We start from the raw sequence: 26,535 nt of genomic DNA on the forward strand, positions 1-26,535 counted from the left end.
GGCTATTAATTATTACAACAACACCCTCCTCATCTCAAGAAACCACCAGAGGTGGTCCCGGAGGTGGTTTTGGGTTTTAAGAAACCATAAATTGTTTTCTATCATAAATAAAAGATGAAGCCTGGGACCCAAGCCTATGTATTATCCACCTCAACATTAGTACCATACGAAACCTGTATAAACTTCAAAGACTTTCTATTTAATCTCTTTTATTAATTAAAAGAGAAAGGCGCCCATAAGTATGTTTTTCCATATTTGTAAGGGGTTGGGTTCATGAAAGCTAGTTTCTTTATCAGATAAATTATTTTGAATAGAGAGAATTTTGTAACTATCAAAAAGTCAGTTCCTCAACTGATTTTGTTTTAACAGTTAGTTTAGTTAGGTTAGGAATCAGAAATAAAAGCTTAGGAATTAGATGGTAAAGGAGTTCAAAAGGGCACAATCATCCATGATTGGAAATGTAAACAAAACATTCTCTCTGAAATCTGAAGATGAAATTGCAGTTTGATTCTAGCATTGGGAAGTTGGAGTGATTGTTTTTCTCTTGAGTTTCAACATTCAAATTTATGTATTTTCCTCTCTTGGACAATGTAAGATGTAGCTAGTGCTTTGGTTTAGTTCTTGATGAATTTACTTAATTGTACTCATTAAAATTAATCTTGAAGCCCTTAATGGGTGCTCCACATCCAAGAAACTCATTCACTTTTCCTTAGTCTTACACTATTATTTCGATAGTGTTAAAGCACAAATTCTTAATTGCATATGCCAAAAATCTGTCTCTTCCATTTTTTGCTTTACACCTCCACCCTACAATTCTCATAGCCCCTCTAGCCATTCTACTTTGGAAATCTATGGTTTTGAAACTAGAAGTTTTGCTTGCAAGCCCTCATGGCATGTCCTTCCTTCCATTGGTTTCAAATTGTTTTAATTAATCTGAAGATGTCTCAGGCACGGGTTCCTCATAGCCAAGAACTGTCTCTTGAGAATGAAAACATATTGCTTGCACTCGACTGTCCTTATCATGAAAGGTGGCTTTGGTGTACTTCCCCAATGTACACCCTTTTCATATATCTCTTTGCTCTAGTGAACCTTTGGGAAGTCCTGTGGAAATCTACTACATGATCTTCAAAACTCTGTGGTGCAAGTGGCCCAATATTCTATGCCATAATTCACCTATGTCTCAGCTTTACATCTTCTCCACTTTTGTGCTCAATGTTGCACAATATTTACATCCAGTTTGTGGAGGTTCTTCACCCGAACCATGACCTGCTTCACTTGTCCTGTGGCTATGTGATGTAGGAAAGCCTTTCCTTTGATAAATATCACATTGTAGCCATGACCCTCCAACATAACAATTGAAACTAAATTCTTCTTTAGACTTAGAACATACATGAAATATTTTAATGTGAGAGGAGAACCATACTCCCTCTGAAAAGTAACAGTATCGATGACGGTCGCGCTATAACTTCCATCATCTCCCATTTCGATGTGCATCTGGAGGTCATTGTCCTCCAAGTCATTGGAAAATTCTTTGTTTGCTGTCATATGGAGTGAGGCTCCACTATCCAAATAACACACACTACCCATCACTGATGTCACCATGCAAGCAATGAGGGTGAAATACAACTCGAATTGTGAAGTAAGAGCTTCACCTATCACTCCTCCCGAGGGCTTCTTTCTAACCTTGTTGTGCAGACACTTCATGGCATAGTGTCCCAAATCATGACAGTGAAAACATTTAATCTTTGATAAGTCCTTCTTCTTTATACCTTGAATTGAATCCCCTTTGGTTTGGGATTTCTTCCCTTTCCCTTTATTTACCTTTCCAGCTGTTAGCACCTAAATCTGCCTTAGGCTGAAGGAAGGCAAAAATTAGATAACCACAAACCACGCTCAGTCTGGTAGCTAGCCCTACCAGAACAGGAGAGGGCTCTCTCCGAGTCATGCTCAGTGAATAGATGATCGAAAATGGTCTGAGATGACTTACAATGCAATATTTACCTTAGGCTAGTAAGTGAATAGGGATTCTGGAAACAATTTTCATGAATGACCGAGCTTCTGGGATGTTATGGGACCGACGCTCAGCAAAGAACATAGAATTTAATACAAAGGCACAGATTATTCCGTGAGGAAAGGTAGGCGGAAAGTGTAACAATTTAGTTTGAGGTACCATGGCATGACTAGATTGCTGAAGAAAGTGAAAAGGGCATAGTGACATGAATCCTTTTCAACAAAAGAATAACACTGAACATGAAATTTTCCCATAGGCAGAGCAATAAAATTGAATTCTACCTAATCTCACTCAGAAAATTTCACTGGAAATGAACATGAATTGAATTATGAAACATAATGAAATACATATGAAAACATAAGAGACACATTTTCTACACTCACAACCACAAGAATCTCATGAAATAGAGCCGCTGCCTTTCATTAATTCTCTGTAAAAAATACACAGTGAAGAAACAAAGTTTCTTTCCCACAGTCTCTCAGAAGTTACAAGCCAACCAACCCTTTGCAAATAACTTGCATACAATATATAGAATGTGTGAGGAAGAGATAGAATGCCCAGGGGTTGGGAAGTTACTTGAATCGTTACAAAATGGAGATGGAGAGCCAACCATCAGCTACAGGTGCAGCACTGCAAACATGACATTTGGCTTGGGGTGATCGTTTGCCTTCCTTCGCCACTTGGATAGAAGCCAATCTGGAGAAAAAACTCTTTAAATGCCACCTTTGGTGCCAAAAAACCAAAGTGTAGATGACCGAGCCCACTTGGAGAAGTCGCGAACCAAAATTTCGCGAAACGGAAGCAAATTGGCAATTTTTTCCTCTGTGCGCCGCACCATTTTTTCTGTGCATCGTGCTACTTTGGGACATGTTTTGGGGCACTTTCAGGTGTCCAAAATGTGTCCAAGTGGGCATGCTGGAAAGCCTGTCCTGTATACTTCCTAACCCAACTGGAATTTTCAAATGTGGTGCTCATTTTCCCCTCCAAATCTTCATTCTCCCAAGACTACTTTCTGTGTATAAAAAAAGTGGCAGAGAGGCTATTTTTGGGTGTTTTTTGGCCTTTAGGAGACCCAGATCTTGCCCAAATATCTTGCCTGGACACCAGTAGTCGTAATTTTTGATGCTAAATCCAAATCTGCAAACCATTTCTCAATTGGAGCCCTAGAATTTGCTAAGGGAGAAAATCCCTGTTTTTTGCCCAAAAAATTTCCATGTGACCAAAAATTGCCCAAATTTTTTCAAATTTGGGTTGGAAGTTGTCTATGGGGTGCCATGCTGAGCCAAGGAAGCCTCAACAAAGATTCTAAGCCTATCTTTCTCTTTCACCCGTTTTTCCCTTCTTGCTGCTTTCCTCAATTTTGCTTTCAAGTTCCTTATCCGGGCCTGTGCACTCATGTTTCGCACCCTGTAACGGAAAGCCATGTGTCTCAATAGAGAAAGGTCCCGGTTGGCTTTGTCCAGCAGCCTCTCCAAATGCATGTTGACCCTCTCAAGGTTGGCCTCCCGGTCCTCATTGATTGCTTGCTCCAAAGATGTGAGCGCAACCCTTCTTCTTTGAGCAGCTTGGCGATGCTCACGGATGTTCTGCAACTCCATGATCGTCTGTTGGTCCTCAAGCTGTTTGTTTCTCTGCTCCAGGTAGTTCATGTTCCACTTGGCCCTTTCTAAATCAATGGACAAGTCTTCAATCTCTGATTGTTGCTCCCGGATGATCTCTATAAGCTCTGCATTTGTTGGTTCTGCATCTGTCTCATCATCCTGGAGGAGAACAAACTCGGTCTCTCGCTCACCTGATGGCCCTTCCTCCTGCACTGGCTCCTTACCCTTACCTTGCTCCTATGATGCTGATGTCGGAAGTGAGGCCCCTTCCACCCTGGGTGGAGATAACACTTGCTTTGCTGCTGCAAATAAGGGTCTACTGCCTTTCTGATAGGTGATGTATACTGGCATAGTGGCAGTCTCATGTCGCTCATACTGATGAGATGGGCCCCCTACCTCATGCTCTACCTCTGAAACCACCTATGGAGCGCTGAAGAAGTCACGAGAGATGAAGTCCTCCCAAGCAATACCCTGCAATCCCAACTGATGGTCTACCAAAATCCGGATAAGGGCAAAGTGATACACATTGTTGAGCTGCTATCGAGGGGTCTTGTGCTGCATGAAATTTCTCATCCTCTCTATGTTCCCGCAGATGAAAAATGGGAGCTTTATCATCCGCACCTTGGTAAAGTGCATGAGCAATCTGATGTGATAGGCATAAAGGCTAGAAAACCTCCCCTCGCAACTGAAGTACTTCATGATCAATTTCATGAGCGGGGCATACTCATCTTTCAGAAATCTGAATGGAAAAACTCTCATGAGGTGGCTCAAACAGTTGTCTTTGATGTAAGGCTCATAATGATGCCTCTCTACCCTCTTTTTCTTATGTCATTGCTCTCCAATGTTGGGTATGCTTGTTGCCACTGATATGGTCTCAGGTGTCAATGTGAAAGTGACCCTAGCCAAGATAGACTGTCCTCCATGTAGGTGAAGTGCAAAAAGTCAGGCCAACTCCTGATGAACTCTGACATTCACCACCCTCTGACAAAATTCGAAACACGCTAAGTGTTGGAAGAAAGACATAGCAAGAGGGCATGCCTGCAACTCGGTGAGGGTGTTTGGTTCGTCTCTAAGATGTCTGCCACTCCGGTGATATCTCCTTTGGGCCCTTTCTCCCGAAGCTGTGTCACTGCGGGTCTCCTCCTCATACTCTGATGAAACTTTTGATGCCATTACTGTTGTTTGTACCCTGAATTTTATGTTGCCCTTGAATTCCAATGAACCTGGTAGTTGCTCTGAAAATCTGCCACCAAGGGGACAACAAAACAAGGAGTATTAGGAGGGGAATGATGAAATAGGGATGGGGTTTAAAGAGAGATATTTATCATGGATTTGGGAGTAGTTTGGGTATAGGGTTGATGGGGTAGGTTTTGAAATATATTGGTAGCAGTGTCACTGTAGCATAAACCCTAGGATCAATGATTTCTTTGTTTCCCTTTTGTTTGCTTTACAATTTTTTTTTGCATTTGATTTCCACCCCTATAACCTTGCTATCCCTTTCAATTTTGGTGCAAGAACTAAGGTAGGTGGTCTACCTTTCAAATTGGTAAGCCTCCAACAAATTTTAGGGAGATTGAATAGTTTTTGGGCTTTATATTTCTGTGCGTCACGCGCTATGCCCAGTGCGCCGCGCGCCGGGTATGCGCTGCGCCAGTGTTGTAGTTACACAGTGGGCGGGCCCTGTGTGCACAACGCATAATGATTGCGCCGTGATCCTTGTTGTGTGTGCCACGCGCTATGAAAACACTCTAAGCCACTCCTAATAGTTTGACTCTCTGACTCTTTGGCCACCCACCCCTCTCCCACGGCTTTTCTTGCCCAATAAGCTGGTCCTATGGTGATTTTGCATTAACCAAATAGTGGAGGAATAGGGGAGGGTATGGTAGTGACTTAGGGCAGGGGTTTAGGAAAAATGACAAGGGAGGATGGGGAAAATGACAGGTGAGGGGAATAAGTGAATGGAGTGAAACCTTGGCAATATCAACACAAATTTACAAACCCAACCTTCGTTTTCTTGTTGATTTTCTCATGGGTGACATTATGCGTTTTGGGTGACATTCAACCTCTTCACAAACACCATATCCTTGACAAAACTTGATGAGCAGGCGATGGCATAAGGCTTACCTCTCAATTTGATAGCCTTCCCCGAAGTTTGAAGTGGTTTGGCACCATTTCTTGGCCGCTGGACTGTGTGCACCGCGCGCAATTCCCAGTGCGCCACGCGCCTTGTATGCGTCACGCCTGTGCAATATTTCAACGACGGGCTGGCTGCGTGTGCGCCGCACCCCTGGTTATATGCGTCGCGCGCTCCCAAAACCTGCTTCCGCTCACTCAAACTTCTCCAATCTCACCCTCACACCTTTGAAATGCTTTCTCCAATCTTGCAAGAGCACAATGCCTTGGATTTGGGTCAAAACATGTATTTATAGCCGTGGAGGAGATGGGTTTGATTTTTGCCTCTTTGAAAACCCCTTTTCTAATGTTGAGTTTTGCACTTTTTCATTGACCTTTAAACACACTGATTTTCACTTTCACTTTGACATTTTGGCTCAAACGATGAAATTTTCAGCACCTCTTTGCAGGGACTATATGACAGAGCATTTGGCCATGTAAATCATCACTACATCTGAAAATTCAGCTGGTGATTTTTTGGAAAATTTCATCATAAATGACCTTGCTTGACTTTTCTTCAAAACAAAGTTTTGAAGAAGAGTCGATGTCTATCCAAGTGACGATGAAGCTCTCTGAACCATAGTTGTATAAGGGCCTCCCTCTGGCCTGCATGGCTTGTCCTGGACATGTTTTCAAAGACCAAATTGATGAATTCCTAGACCCAGACATAAAAATGACTTTGTCCTGTAGAGGATCAAACCTTGACTGTCATGAACTTTTGGTGATTATAGACAAAGACCTGAGCCAGCAGGGGCCAGACATGAGGGAAAATGATTAGCATAACTTTCTGCGTTAGATCATGGCATGTCCCTAGCGGAATGTAGCTGAGTGAATGGAGCGGGACACCTAAAATTGAAATGCACAAAGAGTTTTGATCTCTGACGGAGGGCTGACCAGACCGACTCTAACATTGGCTCCAATGGGGGATGGTAGCTCCTTGGAGGTGCCAAGAACAGCAGATCTCTGGAGGAGCTAGACAGTGCCTTTTGTCCATTGGGCTATGGAGTCATCATTTCGATAAACAGCACAGGACTCTGACTTATTTATGAAACTGAAATGACCAAGAAATTGGCTCTACTTGACATTGAAATAACTCAAAAACTAACTTTACAGACTGAAACCAAACTGAAATAAAAATGGTATTTACAATGACAGTGGAAGTAGCGTTAATAGATCAGCAGTGATACTGCTTGAGCAGCCAACCATTGATCGGCCCTCCAGGACAATCTTCCCCATTCATTTCCTTCAGAAGAAAGGCATTCTGACCCCTATATGCTGCAATCTTGAAAGGACCTTTCCACATATTTTCAAACTTTCCGTGCTTGCCTTTCTCTTCATTCCTTGCATCTGACTTCAGCACCACATCCTCTAACTAAAATTTATTTGCTTTTTCTTTTTTGTCATAGATTTTCTTTATCTTCTCTTGTAACTTGGATGTGTTCTTGAAAACTTGTTCTCTTGTTTGCTGTAAGTGGATCATTTGATTCAACCTTCTCTGCATGGGATTTTCTTCACTATCGGCCTCTTGAATAAGTTTGACCACCGGGGCAGCAAGAGAGGCGGGGAATAATGTGTCAACTCCATAAACAAGCTCAAACGGTGACATACCAATAGACTTTTTCTGACTGATCCGATCTGCCCAAAGCGCATGGACCAACCTCTTGTTCCAACTCTTCTTATTTATTTCCAGCAACTTCTTGATGATGTTGACCAGAGATTTATTCGAAGATTCCGCCAATCCATTGCCTTGCGGATGATAGGCAGTTGAATGACCCAAAGTTATGTGATATTTATGACAAAATTCTACCATCCTTTTCGATTTGAAAGCTGCTGCATTATCAGTGATTAATTTGTTTGGACAACTAAAGCGAGACAAGATGTTATTTTCGAGAAATGAAATGATTACCGTGTCTGTGGCTTGTCTGCTAGGGGCTGCCTCAATCCATTTTGTGAAATAGTCTATTGCTGTAAGGATCCATCTATACTGTCCGGAAGAGGCGGGATGAATTTCCACAATGAAATCCAACCCCCACTGCTGGAAGGGAGCGCTCACTTCAATAGGCTTAAGTGGCAAAGGCTGTAATTTCTGTTTTCCTTCGAAAATCTGACATTTATGACAACGCTTGACCATCTTATGCACATCAGCAAACAAAGTAGGCCAGTAGTACCCTGCTCTCAAAATTTTGTTCGCTGTTGACTTCCAAAAAAGATGACCTCCACACTCTCCTCCGTGGAAATCCTCCATGAATTTCTTTCCCTCCTCTTCCACCAAAAAATTTAGCAAAATGCCACCAGGATCTTTCCAATACAGTGTAGAATTCAAAATACAAAACTTGGCAGCCTTCAATTTGAGTGTTCTCGCTTTGTTTCTAGTCATGCCGGGCGGTGGTGATAGATTTTTCAGCACATATATTATATCTGAATACCATGGGGACAAAGAAAACATTTCAGGTACCTGAATTGGCGTTCCTTCCTCATTCTCATCGGACATGGCAGTGATCAGATTTATGTCCAAAGCGTGCAAGTTTGATTCGGCCATTAGCTTCGCCAACCCCTATCCTTTGACCAGCTTTGTAGGCTTTATTTCCACATCATATTCCAGCAAGGCTGCAATCCATTTGCCTCTTCTCCCTTCCGGATCGGTCTGCACTAAAACATATTTTACAACAATATTAGGAACATAGGCCAGAATGTGAGAATGTAGGATATATACCCGGAAATCCTTCAATGCCTTCACCAATGCCAGGGCTTGCTTCTCAATGATGTTGTACTTTAAAGCTGCATCCCTTATAGCCCTACTGAAGAATGTTATGGGTCTTTCATGATCATCTCTCTTTTGTAATAGTACCGCTGCCATAGTGTGCTCAGAAGCAAATGAAAACAATATGAAATCCTGAGTGTAGTCCGGGCTGACTAGAACTAGAGCTGAAGAAAGGGCCAATTTGACCAAGTTGAAAGATTTTACAGCCTCCTATGTCCATTTCACCTGGCTGTCCTTCTTAAGCATGTTGGTCATTTCTCTTAAATTTTCTGCAAGATTAGGCACAAAGCGACGTAGAAAATTCATCTTACCATTGAATGATTGTATCTCCTTTTTGTTCCTAGGAAAATTGATTTGCTGAATTTCTTGCACACGTGCCGGGTCTATATGAATGCCATCCTTTGAAATGATGTGCCCAAGTAATTTACCTTCCTCCATGGTGAACAAGCTCTTCTTAGGATTCAACGATAGACCATATTTCCTACATTTTTGAAAGACAATTTTTAGGTGATGCATGTGCTCTTCATTAGATTTGGAAAATACAATCAAATCATCCAAGTACACCACCAAAAACACATCCTTCTCATTTGCAAAAGCCAAGTCCATTGCCCACTAAAATGTGGCACCTGAATTCTTTAAACCGAAGGGCATTTTGGCATAGTGAAAGGTTCCCCATGGAGTGGTGAATGCTGTCTTGTCTCTATCATCTTCATGGACGGAAATTTGGTTATATCCGGAATAACCATCAAGCAGTGACATACGAGATGCCCCCACTACTTGCTGAAGTATATGGTCCATCTTGGGCAGTGGATAGTGGTCCTTCAATGAGACCTTATTTAGATTTATGAAATCAATGCATAGGCGGATCTCACCAGTCTTCTTGCGTACAGGCACTAAGTTAGATATCCAATCTAAAAATCTGATGGGCACAACGATACCTGACTTGTACAACCTATTTACCTCCTTTCGATAGATGGCAACAACTTTGGATTTATCCTTCTCAGCTTTTGTCTAAATGGTTTTTGATTGGGCTTGACGGGTATTGTGTGCTGAATAATATTTGTATCATAGGTCTTTAAATCAGAATAATCCCAAGCAAACACATCTGCAAATGAAGCCATCAAACTGATGTATTTGTACTTGATCTTTGGTGGTAATGCTTTGGACAATTTTACCAACTTTGGATTGGCAACTGTACCGATGTTGACTTCTTCTACACCCTTCTCTGTTGGCTGCAATGTTGGCTTGCGGGCTACATCATCCTGATCAAAAAGTTCCTCTAGAGGTATCAAGCCTTTAGGAATGATGTTATTCTTCAGCTGCAATACGTCCATTTGATTCATTTGCACTTCATCTGTACCATTCCCTTTGCCTTCATCATTTTCTACATCAATTGAGGTTTCTTTGAACTTGCCTTTGTTGAGCAGAAAATCCTTAATCTCCTCATCATCTTGAAACACTTGCCAATATCGCTGATTGTCTGGAATGGTTGGACGATGCTTGACATGAATTTCAAATTTATTGCTGGAGTTCATGGGGATCTTCAAGCTGCTCGTTGCCTTGGCAAGAGCATCAACAATACTATTTTTTATATGAGGCACACATGTCAAGGTGTATTATGAAAATAACTTCAAGATGTCTAAAACTGCATTACGATAGGCCCGCATCCTAGGATGTTTTGCTTGATACTCACCTCTGACATTTTTTATTACCAACTCGGAGTCGCCATATACCGAAATCCTGTTTGCATTTAGCTTTCTAAGAATCTTCAGGCCAGCAATCAGAGCTTCATACTCAACTTCATTATTTGAACCTTCAAAGGCCAGCTTGTAAGAGCAAACTCTCACGCTACTAGGCACTTTGTTTGGGGGCGGAGAAAGGACTGCGTACCCAAATTCCAATTCCAACACCATCATTCTCTACTGCTCCATCGAAATCCATGGTCCACAAGCCTTCTTCCTCCTCTTGTAAGTGCTGGAAATCTGTTTGCCGTGCCTTTTCTGCTTGCTGTCCAGTACTTTTAGCTGATTGCCCAACATTTTCCTGCTTTCCTTGTCTTTCTTTTTCCAAAATTTCTCTGAAATTTTCTATTATTTCCGGAATGTCATCTGCTTCTACTATCTAACTATCTATCTCATTTAAACTATCTGAAAACAAAACAAAAGACTCTAAATATGTATGTACATAATTAATAGGATGATTTATAGGTTTCTCCTTGCTTGTGATCATATATTTCATTTTTTGTTCCCGATATAACTTCCTCATTTGTCCAAACACTGGGATTGTTGCATAGGAGAAATCCAGCTGTAGTGTCCCTTTCAATTTCGCTACCCAAGACCTGGAAAGAAGCATGCCAAACCTTGGAGGAATATCTACTACCACCACATCCATCAATACATTTTTCATAGGAAGCTGATCCAAACTCACAACTAAGTCTTTGATGAGTCCTATACACCTTACTCTGCTGGAATAAAATGAGTAGAGATCATGATATTGCCGGGTGATGTCCAGACAAAGCTTATCCATGATAGCCTTGGGCATGAGATTGTGAGAAGCTCCGGAATCGAACATGGCATTGTGTAACACAAAATCATGCAATCGTAAACTGATATAGAAGGGTGGCACATCACTATCGGGAGACTCACCATTCGTTGCTGGTCCAAAATCATTTCAGGCTGATCATCTTCTACGTTTACCATGTCGGACATTGGGTCCAAATTTAACATTTTAGAAATCTGTCCTCTATAACTGTTGTTCTTCATTATTTTAGTAAAGAGAAGGGATACCTTTAACTTAGAAATCTCATTCTCTAGGCTAAAAGCGGGAGTTTTTTCTACCTCTTTGATTGGGATATCTTTCCTTTCCTTTTCTTTTGATGTGGCTGGTTGCTGTGATTGTTCTGCTGATTTTGATTTGCTGCTCTCCAGACCAACCGCCTCCTTTCCTTTTCTTTGTGTAGCTAATGAATCATTTTTTGTTGTTTCACCCTCCTTCTTTTTCTGAATTGGTTTGGCCGGCACATCTCTATTTCTAAGTGAATATCACTGTTGTTGTGCAGACAGAGCATTCATATACCCCCTTTGATATTCTTCCGATTCTTCTTCCAACACGGTGTCGCTAGCTAGAATAAAATCAGTGTCTTGGTGTGCAGTTGAATTCATTGCACATTCTTCCTCTTCGGTAATGGTAGGAAGCTCATTTGGAGTAAAGAGATGGTTTTCTTCGCCTATTACATTCCCGTCCTCTTCTGACTCCGGTCCATGCACAAAATTCTGTTGCAAATGTGTTTGTACCAGCTATTGTGCTGTCTGCTCTTGAGTTCGCTGATCTCTGTCGTATTCTATATTGTGGCTGCTGCTGATCACGAAAGTTAGGATTCCTAACTTGTGGCTCTGGCTTGTCAAGTTTTACCCTTTCAAGCATCAGTTCTACCTTTTTGAGAAGTTGATACATTGAAGAAGATTCTTCTTTCACTGTGTTTTTCTTCTCTGCTTTTGCTCTAGCTCTTTTGGACAGCAGATTTGCCTCAACACTGACCGCAATTTTCTGCATGTCTTCCATTGTGGCCGGTTCTCTTTCTCTTAATTGGTACGCCATGTCAGCATCAAAACCATCTGGAAACTTCATCATTGCTAGTCCCACATGTGGCTTTAGATGATCTGGAATTTCATTATAGACTGCATTAGATCTAACACAATAATCTTGGACTGACTCACTAGCATTCCGATTGATTTGTTCATACTCGGCCATAATTTGAAGGGGATTCTTTTTCACTTCCCACCGGTTCAAAAATTGTCTTTGTAGTTCAGCCAAGGTAGTGATACTTGCAGCCGTCAAACCTTTGAACCATTTCCTCACATCACCTGCAAATGTCTGTACAAAAAGCCTCATTGCCACGTTCTCTGCATCAATCTCATGAAGTTCATAAAAGTCTGCCATTTTGTCTACATGTTTCTGAACAATAATGCTGTTAGGAGTGCCATCAAAAAATGGGATTTTACTTTGATAATCCATTGGCATGTCATCTAGGAGTTGGGGCAGAACAAGGGGTGCGAAACAGGCAGCCATCATTCTTGGTGGATTTGGCTTTGGAGGTGTTGGATGAGTGTGCACAGTTTGCAAGGGGCTTGCAATTGGAGTTTGGGGCTATGTTGCAATGTAATTATCAATTAACCTATTAGCTCTTTCAGTTTTCAGGTCTACAAGAAATTGCGGATTGGGGACAGTATAATCAATAGCCCTTTCGGATTTAGACTCAAACAGTGATATCTCAAATCGTTCGTCAAACTCAAGCTCTTCAAGATACTCAAAAATGTCGGGACATGAATGGGATTTGAAGATGGGAGTTATGGTGCTTTCTTGACGAAGGAGTCTTGGGATCAAATTGGGGTTTTTGTAAATATGAGGAGGATCCGGGTCTGGATTTGCTCTGGTATATCGTCTCGAAGCCAGTGTGCTATTGAGAAAAATTACAGGACACAACCAACCTACTCAGCCTTTCCAATCCTAAGCTCATCATCTGGAAGCTCATAATTATTATGAAACAAGGGTATTTGATTTCAGTTCCCTAGTATGGTCGCCACTATGTTAGCACCTAAATCTGCCTAAGGCTGAAGGAAGGAAAAAATTAGGGTAACCACAAACCACACTCAGTCTGAATAGCTAGCCCTACCAGAACAGGAGAGGGCTCTCTCCGAGTCACGCTCAGTGAATAGATGATCGAAAATGGTCTGAGATGACTTACAATGCAATATTTACCTTAGGCTAGTAAGTGAATAGGGATTCTGGAAACAATTTTCATGAATGACCGAGCTTTTGGGATGTTATGGGACCGGCGCTCAGCAAAGAACATAGAATTTAATACAAAGGCACAGATTATTCCGTGAGGAAAGGTAGGCGGAAAATGTAACAATTTAGTTTGAGGTACCGCGGCATGTATAGATTGCTGAATAAAGTGAAAAGGGCATAGTGACATGAATCCTTTTCAACAGAAGAATAACACTGAACATGAAATTTTCCCACAGGCAGAGCAATAAAATTGAATTCTACCTAATCTCACTCGGAAAATTTGACTGGAAATGAACATGAATTGAATTATGAAACATAACGAAATACATATGAAAACATAAGAGACACATTTTCTACACTCACAACCACAAGAATCTCATGAAACAGAGCCGCTGCCTTTCATTAATTCTCTGTCAAAAATACACAGTGAAGAAACAAAGTTTCTTTCACATAGTCTCCCAGAAGTTACAAGCCAACCAACCCTTTGCAAATAACTTGCATACAATATATAGAATGTGTGAGGAAGAGATAGAACGCCCAGGGGTTGGGAAGTTACTCGAATCATTACAAAATGGAGATGGAGAGCCAACCATCAACTACAGGTGCAGCGCTGCAAACATGACATTTGGTTTGGGGTGACCGTTTGCCTTCCTTCACCACTTGGATAGAAGCCAATTTGGAGAAAAAACTCTTTAAATGCCACCTTTGGTGCCAAAAAACCGAAGTGTAGATGTCCGGGCCCACTTGGAGAAGTCGCGAACTGAAATTTCGCGAAACGGAAGCAAATTGGCAATTTTTTTCCTCTGTGCGCTGCGACATTTTTTCTGTGCGTCGCGCTACTTTGGGACCTGTTTTGGGGCAATTGAAGGTGTCCAAAATGTGCCCAAGTCAGCTTGCTAGAATTCTTGTCCTGTCTACTTCCTAACCCAACTGGAATTTTCAAATTTGGTGCTCATGTGCCCCTCCAAATCTTCATTCTCCCAAGACTGCTTTCTGTGTGTCCAAAAAGTGGCAGAGAGGCCATTTTTGGGTGTTTTTTGACCTTTAGGAGACCCAGATCTTGCCCAAATCTCTTGCCCGGACACTAGTAGTTGTAATTTTTGATGCTGAATCCAAATATGCAAGCCATTTCTCAATTGGAGCCCTAGTATTTTAGCGGAGAAAATCCCTGTTTTTTGCCCAAAAAATTTCCCTGTGACCAAAAATTGCCCAAATTTTTTGAAATTTGGGCTGGAAGTTGTCTATGGGGTGCCATGCTGAGCCAAGGAAGCCTCAACAAATATTCTAAGCCTATCTTGCTCTTTCGACCATTTTTCCCTTCTTGTTGCTTTCCTCAATTTTGCTTTCAAGTTCCTTATCTGGGCCTGTGCACTCATGTTTCGCACCTTGTAACGGGAAGCCATGTGTCTCAATAGAGCAAGGTCCTAGTCAGATTTTTCTAGCAGCCTCTCCAAATGCATGTTGACCCTCTCAAGGTTGGCCTCTCGGTCCTCATTGATTGCTTGCTCCAAAGATGTGAGTGCAACCCTTCTTCTTTGAGCAGCTTGACGATGCTCACAGATGTTCTGTAGCTCCATGATCATCTGTTGGTCCTAAAGTTGTTTGTTTCTCCACTCCAGGTAGTTTCATGTTCCACTTGGCTCTTTCTAAATCAATGGACAAGTCTTCAATCTCTGATTGATACTCCTGGATGATCTCTATAAGCTCTGCATTTGTTGGTTCTGCATCTGTCTCACCATCCTGGAGGAGGACAAACTCGGTCTCTCGCTCACCTGATGGCCCTTCCTCCTACACTGGCTCCTTACCCTTACCCTACTACTGTGATGCTGATGTCGAAAGCGAGGCCCCTTCCAGCCTGGGTGGAGATAACACTCGCTTTGCTGCTGCAAATAAGGGTCTACTGCCTTTCTGATAGGTGATGTATATTGGCATAGTGGCAGTCTCATGTCACTCAAACTGATGAGATGGGCCCCCTACCTCATGCTCTGCCTCTGAAACCACCTCTGAAGTGCTGAAGAAGTCACGGGAGATGAAGTCCTCCCAAGCAATACCCTGCAATCCCAACTGATGGTCTACCAAAATCCGAATAAGGGCAAAGTGATACACACTGTTGAGCTGTTGTCGAGGGGTCTTGTGCTGCATGAAATTTCTCATCCTCTCTATGTTCCCGCAGATGAAAAATGGGAGGTTCATCATCCACACCCTAGTAAAGTGCATGAGCAACTTGACGTGATAGGCATAAAGGCGAGAAAACCTCCCCTCGCAACTAAAGTACTTCATGGTAAATTTCACGAGCGAGGCATACTCATCTTTCAGAAATGTGAATGGAAAAACTCTCGTGAGGTGGATCAAACAACTGTCTTTGATGTAAGGCTCATAATGATGCCTCTCTACCTTCTTTTTCTTATGCCACTGCTCTCCAATGTTGGGTATGCCTGTTGCCACTGATATGGTCTCGGGTGTCAATGTGAAAGTGACCCCAGCCAAGATAGACTATCCTCCATGTAGGTGAAGTGCAAAAAGTCAGGCCAAATCATGATGAACTCTGACATTCGCCACCCTCTAACAAAATTCGAAACATGCTAAGTGCTGGAAGCAAGACATAGCAAGAGGGCATGCCTGCAACTCGGTGAGGGTGTTTGGCTCGTCTCTAAGATGTCTGCCACTCTGGTGATGTCTCCTCTGGGCCCTTTCTCTCGAAGCTGTGTCACTATGGGTCTCCTCCTCATGCTCTGATGAAATTTCCGATGCCGTTACTGCTGTTTGTACCCTGAATTTTATGTTGCCCTTGAATTCCAATGAAGTTGGTAGTTGCTCTGAAAATCTGCCACCAAGGGGACAATAAAACATGGAGTATTAGGAGGGGAATGATGAAATAGGGATGGGGTTTAAAGGGAGAGATTTATCATGGATTTGGGAGTAGTTTGGGTATAGGGTTGATGGGGTAGGTTTTAAAATATATTGGCAGCAATGTCACTGTAGCATAAACCCTAGGATCAATGATTTCTTTGTTTCCCTTTTGTTTGCTTTACAAAATTTTTTTGCACTTGATTTCCACCCTACAACCCTGCTATCCCTTTCAATTTTGGTGCAAGAACTAAGGTAGGTGGTCTACCTTTCAAATTGGTGAGCCTCCAATAAATTTTATGGAGATTGAACAATTTTTTTTGGCTTTATATTTCTGTGCACCGTGCGCTATGCCCAGTGCGCCGCGCGCTATGCCCAGTGCGCCGCGCACCGGGTATGCGCCGCGCCAGTGTTGTAGTTACACAGTAGGTGGGCCCTGTGTGCGTCGCGCACAATGAGTGCGCCACGCTCCTTGCTATGTGCGCCGCGCACTATGAAAACAATCTAAGCCACTCCTAATAGTTTGAATCTCTGACTCTTCGGCCACACACCCCTCTCCCACGGCTTTGCTTGCCCAATAAGTTCGTCCTATGGTGATTTTGCATTAACAAAATAGTGGAAGAATAGGGGGAGGGTATGGTAGTGACTTAGGGTGGGGGTTTAGGAAAAATGACAAGGGAGGATGGGGAAAAAATGACAGGTGAGGGGAATAAGTGAATGGAGTGAAACCTTGGCAATATCAACACAAATTTGCAAACCCAGCCTTCGTTTTCTTGTTGATTTTCTCATCGGTGACATTATGCGTTTTGGGTGACATTCAACCTCTTCACAAACACCATATCCTTGAAAAAACTTGATGAGCATGCGATGGCATAAGGCTTACCTCTCAATTTGATAGCCTTCCCCAAAGTTTGAAGTGGTTTGGCACCATTTCTTAGCCGCTGGACTATGTGCGCCACGCGCAATTCCCAGTGTGCCACGCGCCTTGTATGTGTCACACCTATGCAATATTTCAACGACGGGCTAGCTGCGTGTGGGCCGCGCCCGGTGAGTGCGCCACGCCCTGGTTATATGCGCCGTGCGCTCCCAAAACATGCTTCCGCTCACTCAAACTTCTCCAATCTCACCCTCACACCTTTGAAATGCTTTCTCCAATCTTGTAAGAGCACAATGCCTTGGATTTGGGTCAAAACATGTATTTATAGCCTTGGAGGAGATGGGTTTGATTTTTGCCTCTTTGAAAACCCCTTTTCTAATGTTGAGTTTTGCACTTTTCATTGACCTTTAAACACACTGATTTTCACTTTCCCATTGACATTTTGGCTCAAACGATGAAATTTTCGGAACCTCTTTGCAGGGACTGTATGACAGAGCATTTGGCCATGTAAATCATCACTGCATCTGAAAAGTCAACTGGTGTTTTTTTTGGAAAATTTCATCATAAATGACCTTGCTTGACTTTTCTTCAAAACATAGTTTTGAAGAAGAGTCGATGTCTATCCAAGTGACGATGAAGCTCTCTGAACCATAGTTGTATAAGGACCTCCCTCTGGCCTGCATGGCTTGTTCTGGACATGTTTTCAAAGACCAAATTGATGAATTCCTAGACCCAGACATAAAAATGACTTTGTCCTGTAAAGGATCAGACCCTGACTGTCATGAACTTTCGGTGATTATGGACAAACATCTGCAACCATACACCATCGGGTGGCTTAACCAAGGACGAGATCTTTGCATCAGCCAACACTGACACCTTCCCTACAACATCAAGCCCTTCATAGATGTGGTACTATGTGATGTTTCTCCTCTTGAAGATTTTGATCTATTATTTGGACAACCATAGTTGTGGAAGCAAAGTGTTGTATATGAGTCTAGACCCCACTTTATTATTATTTCTTTGGGTAGTAGGTTATACAGGATACCAGAGGTAGCCTCACCTACCGCCATCTTTTTGATATCTGCTATGAATGTAGTAAGATCATCTCCTAGGCTGGGAAATTTTTTTCTTTTTTATTTGCTCTCAAGGTAAGGTGAAGATCATAGCTGCCACATTCATGGCCCCAGGGAAGCGTTCCTCCATGAAGCAGAAGTAGGTGGATACAGTCGTGGAGGTATACAAGGACATCTTATCCTATCCCACAGGGGCACCCTTGCACTGTCATGTCAAGCATTCGATCGATCTGACTCTTGAAGCACCTCTACCCAATGGGTCAATATATTGACACCCCATTCTGTAAAATGAAGAGATCAAGCAGAAAACATAGGATTTGCTTCCAAAATTCCACATCTGACTAAGTTCCTCACCCTGTGGGAGCCCGATTGTACTTTTACAGAAGAAGGATGGGACCTGGAGGCTTTGCATTGATTATCAAGCACTAAAAAAAATAACTGTCAGGAATAGGTATCCAATCCCATGGATTAATGACCTTCTGGACCAACTCAAGGGGGTCAAGTAATTCAAAAAAATCAATATCATGTTTGATTATCACCAGGGTCCAAGATAGCCCACAGATGTATGGAAGACCACCTTCAAATAAAATGAAGTCATTTTTGAATGGTTAGTTATGCCCTTCGAGTTGAAAAATGCCCCGCTACTTTTTTGAGACCAATGGGTGACATCTTGTGGCCCTTCACAAATTCATTCATTGTTGTTTATCTGGACGACATCCTCATCTTCAACAAGAGTTAGGAAGAACAATTCCAACACATTTAGCAGGTCCTTCAAACCCTTCGGCAAAACAAACTATGTTCCAACTTGGAGAAATGTACCTTTGGCATGAGTCAGGTCCAATATTTGAGTTACATCATAGATGAGTGTGGCGTGCATGTTGAACTTACTAAGATCCAAGTCATTTGAGATTGTCTAGCCCCTACCACTCTAATGGAGCTTCGCAGCTTTTTGGGCCTTGCAAATTTTTATGTTGAGTTGTGTTATATTCTTTCCACGACTAGCCTACGTAGTTAACCGGGGGGCTAGAGGGGGGCAGAGCCCCCACTTCGTTGGGGCGATTGCGTAGCGGGTGGAGTCATATGGGGTTTAAGGGTTGAAAGTAACCCCACTCTATGGGGTCTGGGGTAATGTCGCGGAAAATTTTGTTCTTGGACCCTATATTAGATTGGGCGGACCTACCTATGGTTTTGTGCATGATTCTCACACATGGTTTTGGACGTGATGATTTTCGGTCCATGGTATTGGATGCTTCGGCATGTATAAATATGTATTGTAACATTGAAAGGAACATAATGAAAAATCAAGCTGGTAGTCCCAATTTTGGATCTAGGGGAAAATCTATGTGTATATGTGTTATGCTCTCACATTGTTTATTTTCTGTGTTTTAGAATTCGTATGCAGGTAATTTCTGTACAAGGTAGAAACCTACATTTGGTATCAAAGAAGTTTTGGCTTCAAGGGGATGCCTTTGTTGCTGAGGGGTTTCACTCGAGCCTGTGGTAGACCCTGTTCAGTGGGAGATTTGCGGGATCGATTCTAGTAGTGAATGAAGATGGCGAGTAGTCGAAACAAAGAGATAAAGAAATTTAATGGTCAGAGTTTTGAGTTGTGGAAACTCAAGATGGAGGATCTATTGGTGGATAAAGATCAGTGGATCACGGTAGATCTGGGTACTAAACCAATGGGAGTGTCTGATGAAGAATGGAAGAAGTTGGATAGGAAGGAAAAGAGCACAATACGATTGTGTGTCTCAGATTTAGTATTGTTGAATGTATCAGGGGAAGCTACGGTGAAGGCTTGGTGGGACAAGTTAGGGACTTTGTACCAATCTAAGTCTCTGGTGAATAAATTGTTCCTACAGAAAAAGTTGTATAACCTGAGGATGAAAGATGGAGACTTAGTGACAGAGCATCTGAATGCATTTAATAATGTGGCAGGTTAGTTATCATCTATTGATATCAAAATTTCAGATGAAGATAAGTGCATTAATTTGTTGTGTTCTCTACCAGATTCGTGGGATAGTCTGGTTCTTATAATAGGTAGCAATGCAACTGCCTTACAGTTTGATGAAATAGTCTCATCCTTGTTGACGGAAGAAATGAGACGGAAAAATATGGAGAGCTAGAATGGTGATGCCTTGTCTGTATGAGGATAGTCCCAGAATAGAAACAAAAATAAGTCATCGAGTGGGAGATCTAAATCTAGAGGGAGATCTAAATCTCCCGGAAAACCTGTAAAGGTGGTGTGCTGACAAAAGGGACTGTAAATCTAAAGCTCTTGACAAAGGAAAGGGATCTGATGATGCTCCTTCTACAGAGGTGAAAACCACCTCAGATGAAGGTGGGGATGTGTACTTGGCTTCTTCAAGTACACATGTATATCATGAGGCATGGTCGATTGACTCAGGTGCATCCTTTCACTTCATTCCCCATAGAGAGTGGTTCTGCGAGTATGAGAAATATGATGGTGGTGATGTCTTCTTAGGGGATGACAGGAAGGCTAGAAGCATTGGTCGTGGAAAAGTAAAGTTGAATTTGCAAGGTGGAAGGGTTAGAACACTTCCAGGTGTTCTGCATATTCCTGCATTGGCCAGAAATATGATTTCTATAAGCACGATGGATGATGCAAGTGTAAAAACAGTGTTCGAGAAGGATACCTGCAAAATGGTTTGGGGAAAACTGGTATTGATGCGGGGAGTTCAGATTGGAACTCTATACAAGTTGCAAGGTAGCATTGTTGCTGATGGGTGCAACAGCTCTGTGGTTCCTGGAAGTGGAGCAGAAAATCTAGTGGTCTCTGGAGAGAAGACCATGTTGTGGCATCAAAGGCTTGGACATATTGGAGAGAAGGGCCTTTGAATACTTCATGGTAAAGGTATGGTAGAAGGTATGAGTAATAGCTCTCTAAATTTTGATTTCTGTGAAAATTGTGTATATGGGAAGTAGAATCAGGTGAGTTTTCCTCTAGTGGTAAGAGGGCGAAACAGATATTAGAACTTGTGCACAGTGATGTGTTTGGACCTGTGAAGGTTCCATCACTGGGTAAGTTTGTGTATTATGTATCATTTATAGATGACTTGTCAAGGAATACATGGATATTTCCTTAAGAACAAATCTGAAGTCTTTGATAGGTTTAAAGAATTTAATACTCTGGTGGAAAACCAGACAGAGAAGAAGATAAAGGTGTTGAGGACAGATAACGGTGGAGAGTTTTGCAGTAAGGAATTTGAAGAATTCTGTAAGAAGTGTGGTATAGCATGGAAAAATACTACTGCATACACACTTGATAAAAATGGAGTTGCAGAAAGAATGAACAAGATGTTGATGGAAAGGGCAAGAAGCATGCTCAGTGGTGTCAAGTTAGGACAAGAATTCTGGGTAGAGGCGGTGGAGACAGCATGTTACCTGGTCAACAAATCACCTTCATTAGCGTTGGAGGATAAGACTCCACAAGAGGTATGGACTGGTAAGAAACCCTCTCTTTCACATCTGAGGGTATTTGGATGTGATGCATATGTACATGTTCCAAAGGAGAAACGAACCAAGTTGGATAGTAAATATGAAAAGTGCATCTTTATTGGGTATAAGGATGGTTTAAAAGTTTATAAGCTTTGGAACCCAGTAACAAGGAAGGTTGTGTACAGCTGAGACATGGTGTTCAGATAGGTAAAAGATGTTATTAAACATGAATTCCAACCAAAGGAACCTAAGATAGAGTTTTAGGTTAAGGAGGAAGAATCAAACTCTACAATAAAGGAGGAATCAGAAGATGAAGAGCCACAAACTTCGAGTGTGAGAAGATCAGCTCGAGAAAGAAGGCAGTCGGAAAGGTATAGTCCAGTTGCTTTTTGTTCAATTTTTGCTTTATTTATTATTGACAATGATCCAAAAACTATGAAGGAAGTAGTAGATCCAAAGGATGACAAACTCTGGAAATAGGCCATGGTTGATGAAATGGCATCTTTGCACAAAAATGAGGCTTGGGATCTGGTGGAGTTGTCGGTTGGAAGGAAACCCATTGGTAACAAATGGTTGTTCAAGAAGAAGACAAATGCAGAAGGAAAGATGGAGAAATACAAAGCTTGGTTGGTAGCAAAAGGCTATTCTCGGGTGCCAGGAATTGATTTTGGTGATATTTTTCTCCTGTTGCCAAGGTAGCTTCTATTAGATTACTTTTATCTGTTGCTGCTGCTTTTGATTTTTAGGTAGAACAAATGGATGTGAAGACATCATTTCTTCATGGGGATCTAGAAGAGGAGATCTACATGAAGCAACCTGAAGGCTTTGCGATGAAGGGTAAGAAAGTACTGGTATGCAAGTTAAAGAAGTCTCTATATGGGTTAAAATAGTCACCAAGGATGTGGTATCAGACATTTGATACATTTATATGGAGACTTGGCTTTACCAGAAGGAAAGCAAATCACTGTGTGTATTTTATATTAATTGGTGACCGTGTTATTTATTTGGTCTTGTATGTGGATGATATGTTGCTGGTTGGAAATGACAAAGAAATTATCCATGATTTGAAGACCCAATTGTCCTCCAAATTTGACATGAAAGATCTTGGTGCTGCAAACTATATTTTGACATGGAAATTAAAAGAGATTAGGAAAAGAGGAAGCTCTAATTAAATCAGAGGAAGTATGTCGAGACAATACTGCAGAGGTTTAATATGCAAGATAGTAAACCGGTGAAGGTTCCTATTCCTGTAGGTGTAAAGTTATTTGTTGAACAGTGTCCCAAGACAAAAGAAGAACAAGAGGATATGTCTCGCGTTCCATATGCAAGTACAGTTGGTAGCCTAATTTATGTGATGGTCTATACTAGACCATACATTGCACATGTAGTGGGAGTATTGAGCAAGTTTATGTCAAAACCAAGGAAGGAGAATTGGACAACAGTGAAGCAGGTTTTCAGGTATTTGCATGGCACTAGTGATTATGGTTTGTGCTACCAAGGAAGACCAGGATTGGACAGAGTTTTGGATATCTGTGGATTTGTTGATGTGGACTGGGCTAGAGATATGGATCAAAGAAGATCTACAAGTGGGTATGTGTTTAACCTCTTTGGAGGTATAGTCAGTTGGATGAATAAGAAACAATCTGTAGTGGCACTATCAACTACAGAGGCAGAATACATGGCAACCACTCATGCAAGCAAGGAAGCAATTTGGTTGCAGAGATTGCGTTCAAGTATGGGGTTAGTATAGGGAGCTATAAGGATAGATTGTGACAGCTAAAGTGCAATTTTCTTGGCAAAGAACCCTGCTTACCATTCAAAGACAAAGCACATTGATGTTCAGTATCACTTTGTAAGGGATATGATAGAAGACAAAAAGGTGTTGCTGGTAAAGGTGGACACTTTGAAGAATACTGTGGATGCATTGACAAAATCTGTGAGCTCTGAGAAGTTCTCTTGGTGTAGAGAAATAATGGGCGTTACGGGGTTGGATAAATAACTAAGCTCTCTTGTGGTCCCCTATGGAAAGAAAACAACAAGTGGGAGAATGTTGGGTTGTGTTATATTCTTTCCACGACTAGCCCATGTAGTTAACCAGGGGGTTAGAAGGGTGGTGGAGCCGCCCCTTCATTGCGGTGATTGCATAGCAGGGGGACTCACAAGGGATTTGAGGGGTGCAAGTAACCCCACTCTATGGGATCCAGGGTAGCGCCCTGGACAATTTTGGTTTTGGACCCTATATTAGGTTGGGCGGACCTACCTATGGTTTTATGCATGATTCTCGCACATGGATTTGGGCGCGATGGTTATCGGTCCATGGTATTGGATGCTTCGGCATGTATAAATATGTATTTTAACATTGAAAGGAACATAATGAAAAATCAAGCTGATAGTCCCAGTTTTGGGATCCAGGGGAAAATATCTGTGTATATGTTTTTTATGTGTTATGCTCTTGCATTGTTTATTTTATGTGTTTTAGAATTCGTATGCAGGTAATTTCTGTACAGGGTTAAAGCCTACATTTTATCGAGGGTTCTGGTTAGGATTCTCCCATATCGCTTGTCCTTTGAGTAAGATTAGTAAGGGCAAGGCAAAAGAAAATTTTTCCTGGTCTGAGTCCCAATAGAAGGTGTTCGTTGAGTTGAAGCACCAACTCTGCTCTATAAGGGTACTCACACTACCAGACCTACAACAACAATTTGAAATTGATACAAATGCTTCAGACTATGCTATTTGTGTAGTTGTCACCTAACATGGGCATCCAATGGCCTATCATAGTGAGACACTTTCTGATACAATTTGGAAGTACTGCACCTATGATAAAGAGATGTATTCCATCTAGAAGGCTTACCGACAATGGAAGAATTACATTCTATGGAAGGAGAAATTCATCCACACCGATCATTGACCTCTTAAGTTTATACAGATGTAAGGGAAGTTTAAAAAAGATCGTCATCAAAAGTGGTATACATATCTGCAACAATTCCACTTGAACATTAAATACAAAAAGGGCATCAACAATAATGTTGCAGATTGCCTCAATCGGCCCCTAGTTGCAGCACTGACTAATGTTTTCAAATTTTGTGGCTAGGAGACCTATGTATGGCTGCAACTATACAAAAATGATCCAGAGTTCACCTCTACATACCAGATGCTAGTAGATTGAAAGTAAGTTCATGTTATCCACCTTAAAGATGCATTATTATGCTACCTGGGCTACCTTTATGTTCCTTCAAGCAAGCATTCCCAGGTGATTTTTGAGGCGCAATACAGTTGGGTCGCAAGGCACTTTAGTGTGGAGAAAGTTGTGGTTGTACTACAAAAGTACTTTTATTGGCCCAAACTCCAACTATATGTTGGGAAATATATCAGAGCCTGCACTGCCTGCACCATCACCAGCCAATCATCAAGAAGCAAGGCCTGTACACTACTTTTCCTGCTCCCAGATGGCAGTGGGAATCCATCTCCATGGCCTATATGTCTAGCCTCCCTTCTACCAAGCATGGTAATGACTCTGTATTTGTGGTTGTAGATAGATTTTCTAATATGGATATATTGGCGGCCTACAAGAAGAGTGTCTAAGCAGCAGATACTGCCAAACTCTTCTTTGAATGAGTATGGGTAAATTTTTGGATACCGATAACCATTATATTAGATCGAGATAGCAAGTTCCTGAGCACATTCTAGTCAAGCCTTTACACACTATTGGACACTGAAATCACTAAGTCAGCTTCCTTCCATCCCCAAACTGATGTCCAGACAAAGGTCGTCAATAGTATGATAGTGCACATTACCCACATGTACAACTCCAATCATCCACGAACCTGGGATGAGAGTCTTCCCTATGTGCAATAGAGTTATAATAGAGCTATCCATAGCTCGAATAGTCGCAGTACCTTCCAAGTGGGTCTAGGATTTCAACCATTGTGTCCAATTGATGTTGCCATGCCTCCTGCGACTACACAAACATAATCCACACATCTATTGTCCGAGGCTAATAAAGTGACCAGATTTATTGAATGCATCCAACACATCTTCCAGTAGGTTGATGACTTCTTGGAGAATTCAAATGCTAATTACAAGTAGTGACATGATCAACATCGGGCGCCACACAAGTTTTAGGTCGGACATGAAGTTTGGTTTCATTTGTAGAAAGAACACCTTAGCGAAGCCCATTGGAAGCTCATACCACTTTGATATGGTCCTTACACAATTATCAGGGTTGTGGGAGACAATGCTTTTGAGAACGTCATTCTCCCATTCCTTGGCCTGCACTCTGTAGAAATTCTGACTGTAGATCAACATATTATGCAATATACTAAAGCAAAATACAAGATCTACTTCTACAACAAACTTGTGGAAGCTTAATTGAATATGAGCAAGATCAATTAGAAAACATATAACTTAGAATGAGAAATCAATCACACATGAACATAGAAGAATAACCCAAGGAAAGCCTCAGCCTAAAACCCCAATCTCTATATTGTCCAACAAGTGGAAATATGTTCATATTACAAAAGGAATTAGCTCGCAAGCTATCCTGCTCTTTCTGCAATCAAACAATACAACTCACAGACTGAATAGACATGAGATATGCCTTCCCTCAGCCCTCCAAGCCTCCTATTTCCTTGCACGGTTTTCCTGGGGTCCAATGATGCCACCTGTGTGATTGGCCTCATCACACACTCACTAAACTGAAGAAGTAACTGCACAATCTCCAAGGAATGAATTCTTTCTGCATGCAAAAATATCCTCCATGGAATATTCCTGAAATTGATAGTACATTGTCCCATCATCTAATCTCAACTGGGTCTATGTCTAAAGTGACATGCATGAGTTATTTACGAGAGAATATTCAGTTATCTGAAGTGTAGCAGTTACATGCATGCATGCGTTAACTAATTGAATTCACAATTAGTTCAACAAACTATTTGAACTAATCTAAC

This window comes from Pinus tabuliformis, chromosome J (assembly GCF_031772625.1).
Source record: "Pinus tabuliformis cultivar Carrire ecotype Pingquan chromosome J, CPIR1, whole genome shotgun sequence".
NCBI classification, from domain to species: domain Eukaryota; kingdom Viridiplantae; phylum Streptophyta; class Pinopsida; order Pinales; family Pinaceae; genus Pinus; species Pinus tabuliformis.